This window comes from Anguilla rostrata, chromosome 3 (assembly GCF_018555375.3).
Source record: "Anguilla rostrata isolate EN2019 chromosome 3, ASM1855537v3, whole genome shotgun sequence".
NCBI lineage: Eukaryota > Metazoa > Chordata > Actinopteri > Anguilliformes > Anguillidae > Anguilla > Anguilla rostrata.
Genome location: NC_057935.1, coordinates 18,667,058 through 18,682,130, shown reverse-complemented (window position 1 = coordinate 18,682,130; position 15,073 = coordinate 18,667,058).

Genomic DNA, 15,073 nt, shown 5'->3' with positions numbered 1-15,073 from the left:
TGATTTGATTTTACAAATATTATGCAAATAACATTTTGGAATTTGATGATAATCAAAATGTGCAAGAATAGTGCTTGACTACAAATGAAAATTACTCTTTGTCAAGACATGCATTCATCAGGTTGTGAATCATTCTCTTCTTCCATTTTTGCTCATTCTCACTTCTCAAAATATGCTTCCAAATTCTACATTGCTTTCCAAGCAATTGGACAGGGGAGATGCATTTCACTGACAACATTTGAGATCATGGGGAATTGCCTCAGACAGGTGGCATTTGATTCTGATTTTACTTGAAATTTAAGATGCTTTCACAGCAGCAGGAGCTATCAGGAGCTACCACAACTTTCTGCACAACCAGCGACAGACATACAGCTGTTGTAACTGGGGGCTGTTGATAAATGAAGGAGATGGCACTACCTGTACAGATGTTCTGTGAAGCAACAGAAGTTGTTTTGTTTCTGTGGTGAACACATAGCTTGCAGAGACCATGTGGTAAAAATAAAAATAAAACAACAATGCTGGCGATTCAACACTGAGAGTAGTGCTTCTGCTGTTGCTGTAGTTCAAAAACCAATTACTGTGAGACGTGTTCTCTAGGTTCAGCTCACATAAATGTATGTGTTGGAGCTCAAGTTACTGTTCAGACATGTTGCATAATTTCAGACAGGATGTACTCACCCTTAAAACTCAATTCATAATTTTGCTTCTAAGAATTAAATAAGCCCATGAAAACAAAATTGCATACTCACACACAGACACACACACACACACACACACAAGATGCAAGAATGCTTGTGCGCATGCACACACAAAAAAACCTGTAATAACAGGTGCCTTGCACAAATTCTATTTGTGCTGAAAACATCAACCCTGTAAGGGACTTGAATTCAACAATGTGACAAATGACTAACCATCACTAAGAAAAGGAGAGCACCAATTAAGGTCATTTTTTCCTTCAGAAATGCACCCAGAGGAGGATGTTTTCTTCCACAATTTTATTACACTACAAATCAGAGAGTAAATCAAGGGCAGGCATTAAAGGGAGTAGATCTTAATTTGGGAAAGTGTGTGTAATCCAAATATGCCACTGATGGATTATGAATAGAAAACTTTGACAGTATGACATCCGCCGAAATAACCTTTGTTGTGTCGAATATGCCTGAGTTTGAAACATGTCCATTTGTTGTATATCATGTTTCTTGTTATATTTACTGAGACCAAAATGGTCGAGACTTGACAGATTTAATGGAGGAGATACTTTTAATATTAATACAGTTTCAATATTAATATCAAAACATACAATTTTAATTTAGAATTAAACAGAGGAGACACAGAGATTGTTTTGCTGTTAATCTGCCCATGTTGACAGAAGCATCATTTGATGATGAGGGTCATTTACAGTAGTTCCAATGTAAATGAAGATAATGTTTAAACAAATATGATTTGATTAAATCCACTTCAATATATATATATATATATATAAAAAATTGGTTGTTGATAGTACAGCATGCAGCATGGAAAAGTTATGGGTAATCCTGTTAATCAGTTTTAAATAAAACAAGATTATCCTTGGAGTCTACCTCCAAACAGACGTTGAGTATGATTCAGACCATGATAAAGAGAGCTCTGATAAGGCGGGGGGGGGGGGCTCAAAGCCAAAAAATGGCAATATGTCTTGGTCCTCAACCCCTTTTGAGAGTCAAAACAGCTTGCAAACTGAGAACATAATCAGAATGATTCCAGGGCCCACTTGTACATTTGTAACGCATAAAATCTGTTGTAGGTTTTTTTTACTCAGCCTACTGAGAAAATTGTGCTTGAGTTGAGGAGCATGGAAGGTTGATGAGTGTTTAGTAATAGTTGTAAGGAACTAAATGAAACAGATTTCTATGCTTTATATGGGATTCTTCTTGTTCTACTGCCGTCTTAAGGAATGCTGAGTCAGGACTATTTTCCATGCTGCTACATTATGTTACTGCAAACCTTTCATGTCACTTCAAGAGTTATTTGATTTGGCAGTTGTGACCTGCTCACCATGAGAAAGACAGATTCTCTCCCGTTTGAGACGCTTGGGACAAATGGGTGGAGCGCTTGGGACAAAAGTCACCGTTGATCAGTGCCAACCCTGTTCCCATAGATCTACCATCCTTTAGATTTTCATTTCAACCCTAATTTGGCACACCTGACTCTACTAATAAGCAGCTGAACATGATCCCTAGCTGTTGAATGGGGTGTACTTCGTTAGGGTTGGAATGAAAGCCTACAGGATGGTAGATCTCCAGGATGCTTACCACTGTTGTAAATGAAACGTCTGGTCCATTTCAGATGCTTCTGTCCCTTCATACACGCATACACACACACACACATAGAAAGAGACATTTAGGGCTCTATTTTCCAGCCGGCACATAGAGTTTGGCGAGCCATCACACTGGTGAAGTGGTATATTTGTCATAGATTTTGATGCACCTGAGCCCCTTTGGTAATTTTGTGACTCACTGTTTATCGAAGCGGGGTGTGTCAGTGAAGATCAAGCAAGGCACTGCAATTTTGGCGTCGGCGTAGTCTGCTATTTGCGCCTGTTCCGCCCACCTGTTCAGACCAGGTCTAAGGTGCAAGTCGCAGCCCAGCATATGGCGAGTTGCTAATTTTGGTGCTTTCCCGAGCAATGCACGCAGGGTCATAACCTATTCAAAAGACAATCAGCTGTTTTTGTGGATCGTATGCTGTCCAGTTTGCCTTTGATATAAATCCCCCGAGCAGGAAAAATGCATACTTTGCACTTATCATTCATTGCCCTTTTTATGATGTTGATTCCTGCTTCTAATTAATGCTTGATTCCCACGTTAGCTGACCAGACATCCTCTTTTTCCTGGATATTTCATCTTTTTGGAACTGAAAATATCATGGCGGGATTTCTGAATCCCTAAATTGTCCAGTTAGGATTTTCTCGTTACATAGACCATATATAAGCAAACAAATTGGTGAGTATTAAGTGTAACCCCCGCCTGCCTCCTCTTATTTGTAATGCGATATATGGTCACCCTTCTTATGGGCATAGGGCACTTTTACTTTTGGTACTTGAGTAAATTTTAAAGTTGATTTATTTTAAAAACCTTTACTAAAGTAGTAGCTTATTTGAAAGGAAAGTTTACTTTTACTGGAATTGTTTTTCAGTAAATTATCAAAAAGATCACAGAACAAAATGTTTTTAAGTCTCTTAAAAGCCATTGATTGCCTGCATTTTATAACATTTATGACACATACTGCTCGCACGATTTCACCGTGTGATGTTTTTATAACTGTGTTTATCTATAATTAGAAATGGACTTTAAAGAAATCTACCCACAAAGCCTCTTTCTACAAAGCACAGTCATATTAAGAGATGAAGGGATGGGTTTTAAAGCAAACAGGTCCTGTGATCAAAATTTAAGATGGCAAGAGGTTATTCACTATAAGAATACAAGGCATAGTAGATAACCAGCCGCCAAGTACTTCATCGCCTTTACTGAAGCGGGACTAAGCCTTATCCAGGAGGCCCGCTCTGTAATTGTAAGATTAATCACAGTGGCAGCTTTGCTTTGTTTTGCAAATGCCGCTTTTTTTCTTTGCCTATTTTTTTTTTTTTTGTCAAACATGATGACATTGTCTGAGTACTAATCATTCCCTCCTTCAACTGTAAACCAGTCTGTGGCTGTTTCTCATATCCTCAAAAAATAGGTACCCGTCTTTCATATTTGTAAGCTAATGCTCCAAATGCCGAGACTGCTTAACTCAGTGTACTTGATTGAAAATCCTCATTTTCCTAAGTACCAAAACAATAATGTAACCATCTGAAATTGTAGAGCAACGGAACGGCATCCCAGTGCACCATATTGTTAGCTCAGTTTATTGTTTCTTCAGTGCTCTTTAGGACCTGGTTAAACATGCCGTGTTTGGCTACCAGGCCTGGCCACAGATGCCAGAGATGAAAATAAACAGTTGAATCAGAAATAGGTGTACAGCACGGAGAGCTAAGTAGTGAGGCTGGAGCAAAATGGTGCAGCAAAAGACCCATGTGAATAATAGTGTAATGTGTAACATTCAAGTGTCAGAGGCAATCTGCCATAGTCAAATTGACTCATGTTGATAGCACGAGACCACAGAAGCAAATATGCCAAGAAGTCAGTCATTCAGTCATGTCATGGGTGGCTGCTGTAATCGAATATAAGCGAATTGGGCCGGTAACCAAAATCTTGCAGGTTTGATTCCCAGATAGGACACTGCCATTGTACCCCTGACCATCCTGAGTAGCCAACACCCTACATCATAATGATGCCCTCTACACGTCTATCATGCTACCGTCGAATCATGTGTGGTTTATAAACCCAAGCAGGACATAACTCTTTGAGACTGACCAATGTGAATGGGTGGGTAGGATATCACGTTCAGAACATATAACGAAAAAGGCTGTTACTTTCTTTTACTGACAAGCTCTGTCTATTTTTAAAATGAAAATAATATATCTCACAAAAGTCAACTAAAATGAAATGTGGAGCTTAATAAACCAAAGCAGGAAAAATATCATCACTCAGTAAAACAGATCAGAGAGTGAGTGGTTTATTTCTCAAGATGATTAATTAAAAGCCTCTACAGTAAGTGGCACCCAAAAAGATTGCAAATTTGACCAACAAGGCAAAGGCGCTTCCACATTGACTGACAAAATTCCTCCGTTGGAGCAGACTGTCTTCAGAGTTTCCCAGTTAATCACTTTCCGTAATAAACTGAGGTCGGAAATTAAAGAGAATAAGACAAGATCTTGCTGATCTTGCTGAACTCATTCTGCCCAGGTTTCCTGGTGTTATCACGGCATTTAAGGTCTTTTTTAACAATCCCTGTGACTATGGATTCAGCAGGGATTAAAACTTAAACTAATAGAAGAAGAACTATATGACTTTGAGGCACCATGTCTCAAGTCAAGGTTGTCTGAAGGCTACTCAGTTGGCTACCAAAAACAGCGGACAACCAGAGGTGGGTAACCTGGCTTCAAAGAGTAAAAGACTGACCATGTATTTGCTCCACCAACATGCACTAAACCAGCTGATTACAATAATTAGCTCTCCTATCATGCTGAAGAGTTATGCTAATTAGAATAGCTGAGTAAAAATTAGAGCCCTCAAAATGTAGGTGTAGGTAGAAAAATCCTAATGTAATAGAACAGGGAGCGGAAACAACCAGCTTCTTCTTCTGAATTAAGGTATTCATATCACTACGGCTTCTGTTATATTTATTAAGTACGTCTGAGGAATATTTGCTAGCTTAATTTCTTGGAAAAAATTTAAAAAATGTGTACTATTGGTAAATGAAATAAAGATTATTGAATTGTCATTCTCTGACAGCACTTCCTTGGGAGGGACAACACTGCTGTATTAATTTGGCGCTCACGGTCATGAGGGAACAGGCTCAGTCTGTAGGGGAATTGGGTTCTCATCAATTTCACATTTCTTGTAAAATAATTTGAGACACTGTGAACTCTCTCCCAGCTTTGCCTTTTTGGTCAATCCCTCTGGACATTCTTTGCTGCATTTCTGTTCAATTCAAAGTCACATGGAAGCCGTGAAGACTTGCAGAAAATTACATGGATTTATTCTGTAATATAATCTAGATTCCTCCCACTTGCATCTGCAATTTAAATAAATCCCTGTTCTTAATAAGGGCTGTTACTTGTCTCGGGCCCTTCTCCTTTTAACCCCATTCATGCAATCCCTCTGGTGGCCAGGATGCTAGCGTCTTGAGATTGCTCAACTCAGAAATTCAGTGGTCCTGCAACCAAACTATGAGCGAAAACAACAAACTCTGTATTCAGGCTTTATTAGTAGATGATACACGACAGCTATGCCAAATACTGAACTTTGAAGTCGCACCATTGTTGTGTAGGTCATCCATTTAACAAGCACCTCTTCCCTGCAGTCTCATCTGCAACTACACCCCCCAACCATGACACATTGGACAATAGCATCTGGAAATTGATAAAAAATATTCTTTCGCCACCAAATATTTTGTATTCTGTCATAACAACAAGATTAAGTCTACAATAGTCTGAAGTTACATAGCATTCACAATGAAAATTAGTATCTTTCAACAGGTGTGAACTATTCTCTAATGCGGGGATTTCACGTATTGTAGTGTAAGCGTTCATAGGTTCAGTCATGAGTTATCTTTGAAGCACCAGTTTACTGAATTAGTATTGTAAATGGTACACATATCTTGCTTCATTTTAAGCGATTTTCAAGTATCTGTGATGCTCACATCTGGAGTTTAAAAGCCTTAAATCGAACATCCCCTAAATGGGTGAGGATTGCCAAGATCTGGTATTTTCACAAAGGGGTTAAGAGTGTGCCGTTAACTTCACTCTCCGTGAAAAATATGTGTCCTGAGAATGAAAACTCAACTGAGATCCCGGAAAGATTTTTGTCTGTGTATCATTTTCTGTGGGTACGTAGTGGACAAAGTCTCTTAGCCCCATAAACTGTAGGATTTATTATTATTATTATTATTATTATTATTATAATATGGCGGACATGGGCTGTTTCCTAATCACTAGTTAGCTAACTGGTGCCTCATATAGGTAGCAGTCTCCAAAAGCAATACTAAAAACTGACAGCACTTCATAAGGAAATACATTTTGGGCGTACTCAGCATTACACACATCAAGCACCATTGAACTCCTCTGCCAAAGCCATTTAGCACCAGTGTGGCTGACAGATCACAGTGAAACCAGCGACCATTGGTTTCACGAAAATGAGTGTTTCAACTTGTTACAAAGATGGATGGGAGCCATTAGATGCTTTGTACAAGTTTGGCTGAAATAAGGTACAACCTTCATTCTACGTTTTTTATAACTTCTAAATGGGGGAACAAGCAAGCTGTGAGCCTATTTTAATTGCATATTTTAATCAGTAAAATAAAAAATAACAATGTCAATATTATATAATGCAATACATTACAGAAGCAGGCCATCGGGGTCCATAATCAATTTACACAATAAACAATAAAAAATGCATATTAAAAAGGATGGGGTATACGATAACTGTAATATGTATTGCCATATTTATCTGTACTGAAGAAGGGACAAACTAAAGTCATGTGCACTGTATCTCTTCTTTCTCTGGAGACAAGCTGTCACAACACCAGTTGTTTGACAATACTTGTTTGAGGTGGCATATAAAGGTGTGTTTGAGGACTTAAATTTCAGACATCAGACATTACAGCATCACCAGTTCACCCTGGCACTAATGCACCAAGGTTGAAGGGAAAGACCCCTCTGATCTGATTGGCCATGATGAAACCAAACCTACACCATACCCACAGGCAATTTAGCCTTCCTAAACAAATCTCTTGAAACTGCCATTGTCCTGAATTACCAATAGTGTTCTGCACTTGTGCCTTGAATGTGTAACTCCGGACCTTTGATTTAGCCTGCTTTGTAGTGCTGATTTGTTCTGGATTTACTATTCAGGAAACTGAAGGGGCAGTATCCTAAAACATAAAAAGAAAGTTGGCTTCCCGACTCATTAATACTGCATGGTAAAATACCAACCCCCACACAGTCTCTAAGTTTGCAAAAGCAAAACATATCAGGTGCACAACTGTAGTACTTGCTTCACAGTGAAATATATTCTGATATTAATAAGAACAATTAAAAGCAACACTATCGCTTTAATTGCTTATACTGTAGAAACAAGGAATTTAATAAAGTACAGTTCTCCCAGGGATTACATCGGTCACCTTGCTCATTAGTTTTGGATCTTTTTTTTCTCTCTCTCTCTCTCTTCTCCCAGGTTGAATGCATCAAAGTGCTTCCCATTTCCTCTAAATTGCCATGTTTTTTGTTCTTTCCCCTGAAGCAGATGGGAATGGGAAAATCACATGAATGTGCTGCATTTCTATACATTACATACTGTACATAATCTCAGGAGGACAATTATACCTCGTTTCGGTTGCCGCTGTAAATCAGCTGCCCCATCCCGCCTCTGTTTAATATTTTAATTATGCGTACATATTATTCAGAGCCACTAAAGATCGAAACTATAATTGACCTTTTTCACACAGGGTATTAAACAGGAGGTGGTATGAGTCTTCTGTCTGCTCACTGAAGCCATAGTGCCTTTAAAAGAGCATTTTTCAATTAAAAGAGGAATGAACAGGGGTTAAGTATAACGCCCTGGAGTGCCCTGCCAGGTTATGGTTTGTATATTTCTCTTCTTAAGGCTTATTATGGATCTAGTCATTACATATTTAGATTGCATCTATGTATTTAGAATTAGCATTTTATTTCTTGGTTAGCATACTTACCTTGCACTAGTGGTTTATTGCTGCAGGTTAGCCACTATTGCTCACATTAAGCAGGTGAGTTGAAATACGTTTCTCTTACATTGTAAGTCGCTCTGAGTGAGAGCATTTTCTAAACATGTCAGTCACTCTGGGTGAGAGCATCTGCTAAACATGTGATGTAATGCAATATAAAGAGTTGACTGAAATCACTGGTTTAATATCATATGTGCGGTGTGGGAAAGAAGCATGCAGCCTGGATCTCCATGACACGAATGGTGTTATCCATTTATATTTTGATATTAAGATACCTGAAAATAACTGCAAAACTGATCAGGTTTTGTTATTTTGGGCAACAAAATTCAATTTGCATGATAATTCTCTACCTGCTACCTGTCCACAACTGTCAAACCACAGCACAGAGCCAACCTATAAAAGCCTAAGTCTAAGTATATCTATTACAACTTGTGTCTTTTTACAAAGGATAATGAAAACAAGGCTAAGAATCGGAAAAAAACAAACCATAACTGCAGGGTAGTTTTCCAACCAAACCATGGCCAAAGCAGCAATTTTATTTTGTATATAAGTAGGAAACCTATTGAAGGCCATTCTCATATAAAGCTTACCCCCTCCATTTTTCAGGTATTGAATTCTGGACTTGTATGATAGGTTCTGGTGCAATGCACAGAGAAGCAGCTGGGAGCTTTGGAGCAGGTGTGGGGGGTTAATGGGTCTGAAGTTTACTTTAGACCCAAGTTACGGGCTCTTTGTCCTCTACCAGAGGATGCACAGTTTGTCTTTCTGAAGCAGAGCAGACGATCAGCAGTATTCCTGTAAGAGACCATCTCTGAACACACATTATATCTGCACTATACAATAAATGAATTTAAACTAATGTTTATGTATTTATGTATTTATTTAATTATTTTATTTTAATTTTTTTTAAAATGCATTATATCATTACGTTACTTTGAATTATTTGAGTAACACTGTCCATTGTACATTGTGTTGTTCTTGGTGTTTCATGCCATATGCAGAGCTGAATATTTACTAAAATTTTAGATGTGCCGCATCTGGGATTTAAATCTGCAGCCTTTTTGGACCACAATTATATGATGTCTTGTGATGATGAGACATTGTCCACACCTGCATAGCAGTCTAAGACACAAAAGACAGAAATCAATGATGAACATGAACTGAGAATTTTGACTGATGATTTGAGTTATTTATCAAATTATCTTACAAAATACCAAAAATAAGGGCTTAAAAAGGTGAATTTCCAAAGGTGAGCCCAGACGAGACTGGAGACTCTGAATTAAACACAAAGCTTTCAGCTTGTGTTAGAATAACAGTTGTGTTATATTATACACTGCCTGGCCAAAAAAAAAGTCGCTGTTTGGATTTTTTTGGATAGTGCCCACTGTACAAGACTCTGGAAGCAGTGTTATGATCTGGGGTTGCTCCAATTGGTCAAGTCTAGGCTCAGCAACATTATGCGGCAATAAAATGAAGTCAGCTGAGTACCTGAATGTACTGAATGACCAGCTTATCTCATCAATGGATTTTTTCTTCCCTGACGGTACGTGCATATTCCAGGACGACAATGCGTGGTGCGACAAAGAGTGGTTCTGGGAGCACGAGGAATCATTTTCACACGTGAATTGGCCACCAGAGTCCTGACCTTAACCCCATTGAAAGTCTTTGTGATGTGCTGGAGAAGACTTTACGGAGTGGTTCGACTCTCCCGTCATCAATACAAGATCTCGGCCAAAAATGCAATTAATGCAATTCTGGACGAAAATAAATGTTGTGACGTTGCATAAGGTTGTCGAAACAATGCCACGACGAATGCGCGCCGTAATCAAAGCTAAAGGCGGCCCAACAAAATATTAGAGTGTGCCACTTTTTTTTGGCCAGGCAGTGTAGTCATGTGTAAATCCCACAGAGATGCAGACAGGACAGAAGCTCTGCCTCAGCACTGTCATCCTATCAGACGTGTCCTGTGTTCAGATCCTCGGTGTTGTGATAACCCAGTGCTCTGCAACCACACGGGCCAATGAGGGCTCCCAGACGCTTGCGGTTTGTGGTTCCTGCCTCTGGGATAGCCACACTCTCCTGGGCTGACTAGCAGGACACACAGGCTGCATTCGGATGTGAGTTTTATGCAGTCTTCCGGACATTCCCTTCCCTTGCTTCCCCAAAATGCTAGGATGAAATATGGCAGACACACTAAGTGGCATTCGGTTCCGATTTATGAAAGGGGAGGGAGCAATAATATTCCCTCACACCCTCATTTTTCCCTCTCCCTGCTGCCAAGGGTATAAAATGCAAGCTCCCAGCTAGAAGGGAATCCCACAATGCAATACTCCACACGTGGAGAAAAGAGGATGAATCAGTGTGCTGTCAAACGGAGGAGGTGATTTTTTTGTGAGATGAGTTTGGATGTTTGTGAATAATTCATGAGCACATGTTGAGGGATGGGAGGGGGATTAGGAACTGAGAATTGAACTTTGTGAGATCTTTTAGCCAACACATTTTTCTGTTTGTGTTTTTGAGTGAGGTTTTCTTACGAGAAATCCCCACTAAAAGCACCACAAAGACCGGCGATAGAGTTTTATAAGACCGGCAGGTGTGTTTTTATTATCACTCAAGATAAGCTAGGGTAAGGTTGCTATGAATTATTCATGAACCTTCCAAAGTCATCCTATGAAAAAAAAAAATACTATGCATGGAGCAGAGATTGCTATGGGGTAGCACTTCCTATATAAGTTGTAAGGGGCGTTCCGTTTTCGTTCGTTCCTTGTTTATCCACCTTTGCTGAGCGCCTGTTAAATTCACTTGTTACACATCACAAATTCTATCACAAAATAGCTCACTCAAGGGAAGAGAACTAGGAAAGGGAGTGTGTTAAAGTGGAACTGAATGTAGCCACAGTCCGGTTGGCTCCTAGGTATCGTTTTGAGATTTACCAAATCAGGAGGATGATTCAACCCATATGATATATGAAAAAATAATATGTTTATATGCACCAGGTTCTGCTGATCTAATAACCTCCCCCTCTGCACACAAATTTCAGATTCAACCTTCAGAAACACATATTGTGGGTTTTTCGCCCATGCTGACTCAGCACAAGTTCAGAGTGAGCTCCTAAGCTTGACGTGGAGAATAGGCAAAAGGTAGGCCCTTATTTCAAGCTACACTTCTTTGACCACTGAGAGATCATCTAGCAGCACTGTTTTTATTGCAGTTATTTTAAGCCCAAATATTCAGGAAGGCCATGGAAGAAGGGGGATGTAGCATTTACAGCATTGGAGTAATTTCACTTTTAAAGTCCCCAAAGCCTAATGGAACCATTCTGGCCTATCTAGTGTTAAGGAAGCTTGTTGCCTAATATGGTATTTGTATTTGGCACCATCCCTAGTAGATGTCTGCGTTAAACTCAGGGGTGGTGAGGTGCTGACAGAGAGGACCTCAAAATGTTCCCACAGTGTGAACAACGAGGATGAACAACATGCTGAGTGTTTTCCTTTTGAGATTCATGAATACTGCAGAGCCTTGCATCTGCTACTCCTTCGCCACTCCTGCTCACAAAACGCCAACCATAACTCCTCTGTCATTTTAATGCATTCCATCTAAAAAGACAACAACCGTGCTCAGTCACTGAAGTGTAAAACATTTTCTAAACTCTGTTTACGCTCCAGGTTAAGGCCCTAGACGTAATGGTTTCAACATGTTGCAATCAAAGCAGGCCACGTGGGACACAGTGCAAGGCCTGAACAGAGCTTTATTTTGGACCTGAGTTGGAAATGGAAAGTCACAAGAGGGGAAAAAAGTGTGTGTTTTTTTTTTGTACTATTTCAATTCTTCAAAACCTGGACTCAAATATTTCACTCATATCTAATTCAAGCCTAATTATGGAAGAGCTCAGTGAGAAGAGAAAGTGAATTCATGCCACCTCATGAAGACAAGAATTAGGCAAGATATACTGCGCTTGACAAAACTCGATCCAAGTGAAATATGACTACTCGTATAATTTCAGACTGAGGAGTGAGCTGGAATAGCTGTCAGAGCATGTAGCACTTGAAGTGTTCAAGGGTGTAAATTAATTCTGAGTTTGGAAAGATAAAAAGATCAGGTCATCTTTACTCAGACATCTCTATTGCAAGTGCATTAACATTTCGGCCAAATAACATGTTCTCAACCAATAGGAACCAAGTCTAAATGCATGATATAAAATCTCATTAAATGATTTGATTTTTTATTTGCAATTGAGAATTATCTATGATCATCTATCTAAATCTGCATGATAAAAAGAATGATCTAAAACACATTCATATGTTCCTCATGCACGAGGGAGGTGAAAGAAAGTTAAACACACTTAGCCAAAATTGATCTCTTGATGGTCCTTGGCTGTGAGGAAAACCTAAATTACAGTGATATGAAAGTTGTTGCATTGTAACGTTTCTTATTTTAACCTTAATGAGATCACATTCTGTTATCATGCTATGTAGAATGTTCAGCGTTAATCCACTATAAAAATATGTATAAGAATCCACAAGGGATAAAACTATACTCAATCAGAGTTCATTTAACCATTCTGCTATGCTTGCAGTCTTAGACATGTCTGCGCCTGATATCCATTTCCTGGTTATATTAAGGTCTGGGAATTTTTCATGCAATTATATCAGCCCAGCATGTAGCTTTCTGTGTCTACCTCAAGTCTCCCGGGTGTCTCCCTGGATACATTTGATGTGGGGGTATACCACTTACCCTCTCTGAAAGTGAATCTTTGATAAATAGATAAATGCAATCTCAAAATCTGACAGAGAGCCAGGAGTCACACCGGGCTTGCCCACAGCCAGGGTACAGTGCAAATTTGGGTGGTAATGAGGCACTAATTTTTACCCTGACATCTGAGGGTGGGAGAGATATTTCACCTGGTGTTTTGTTGCATTATCTCCAGGACTCAGGTAAAAGCTCATTAGTTTACAGGACCTTCCGTGAGCTCACCGATCAGATAAAGGCACACAATATCAACAGAGCTCGGTGATAAAACTGTATAAATTGTTCCACTTGATAAAACTTGCAGATATCGAAGCTATGGAATTGTAGATTGCACACATTAATATTTAATGAGAAAAAAACCTAAGATTATAAAAGTGCAGGCACAAAACAAAAAAGAATTGAAATATTACCCTGAATAAATAATTAAGTGACTCTCTTCATTTATTAATGCATCATTTTGTTTCTTTTTTTTTTCTTCTTAGTTCGGGTTCACCTTTGGCACCATTTGATCATCTTTTCCAGAGGAAGAAGAATGGAGAAACAGAAATTTTACAGCAGCACTAGACATAAGCTATCAGCATTTGTAGAGAATAGTAACATTGCCTTTTATAAATATGTGGCAATTATTTTATTCCTATCTCTTTTATGTTTTTGCTTTATGAAGAAGCAATCCTCTTACTATGCCAAATTATCCCAGACCGTCTCATATTGAGATTGACTCAGGCCATAATAATAAACTTACTGAGACCATGGAGAAATGTTTTGACTGGCTGAATCTGATAATGGAGTTTTGGATGATTTACACAAAAACAATGGTAGTGTTCAGAAGCAGGTGACTGGCTTGCAGAAACTCGGTGAAGGATGTATCAAGGCAAAGAACATAGAGAGGTTACAAAGAATCTGACTTGCTTTTATCAGTGGCAAGATAAAAGAACATGTGGGATGTAATAGACAACATGTTTCCTTCAGTTCGTAGGCCATTTGTATTTTCACAAGGAAGTATCTTCACAAGGAAAAAGTAACATTGGAATTGAGCCCAGTTATAACCTTGAGAATAAATGAGCAGGTATTACTAATGTATTAGATGGTTCTAACTACATATTTCATTTAAAAATACATTTTCATGTTTAATTAACATTAATAATCATTGGAAAATGTGCTATGTTAGCAGCCTGTGAATATTCAACACAAATCATATTTAAAGCAAATGTGCAATTCATTGCCCATGTCCCCTGGAGTGCTGATTGTGGAAAGTAAGCACTTTGATAAAAAAAAAAAAAGAACCAGCTAAATCTTCGTTTTTGCTCTCAGGAATTAGGACCAGTGCAAACAGACCTCAGTTATAAGAACTCAGTTATACATTTAATAATAAATTATAATTTAATAATAGCTATTTGCAAACAATTTTTGTAAATAATAATAAATAATGTGTGCAATATACTAGTTTAAAGCTTTAAATATTCATTATTCACAGACATAGTATTCAGAATATTATCAATTTCATTGCATATATAAAATAAGTATCACATAAATGTATAACTTTTTTGTATCACATCACTAGCAAGAAGCTTGCTTTGATTTAGGAGAATTTGTACAGGCAGTCATTACCTAAATGCTTTCCTCTTCAAATTACTTCTCTTTTATATTCACACTCAGCTGTCTTTCTGCTTATTAGAGGGATGAAAGAGGACAAGAGATAAGTTACATTCAAAATGAAAGAGTGCGGATGTGTGGAGGAACTATGAAACGGTGTATAGTGGCCATTTGGATCTTTGTTCACACATTATCCAGAGAATTAAAATCATATGGCACCACCCCTGTATGCATCAGGATCATCCATCCATCCATTATCTATACCCGCTTATCCTGGGCAGGGTCGTGGGGGGTGCTGGAGCCTATCCCAGCATGCATTGGGCGAGAGGCAGGAATACACCCAGGACAGGCCGCCAATCTATTGCAGGGCACACACAGCATTCACTCA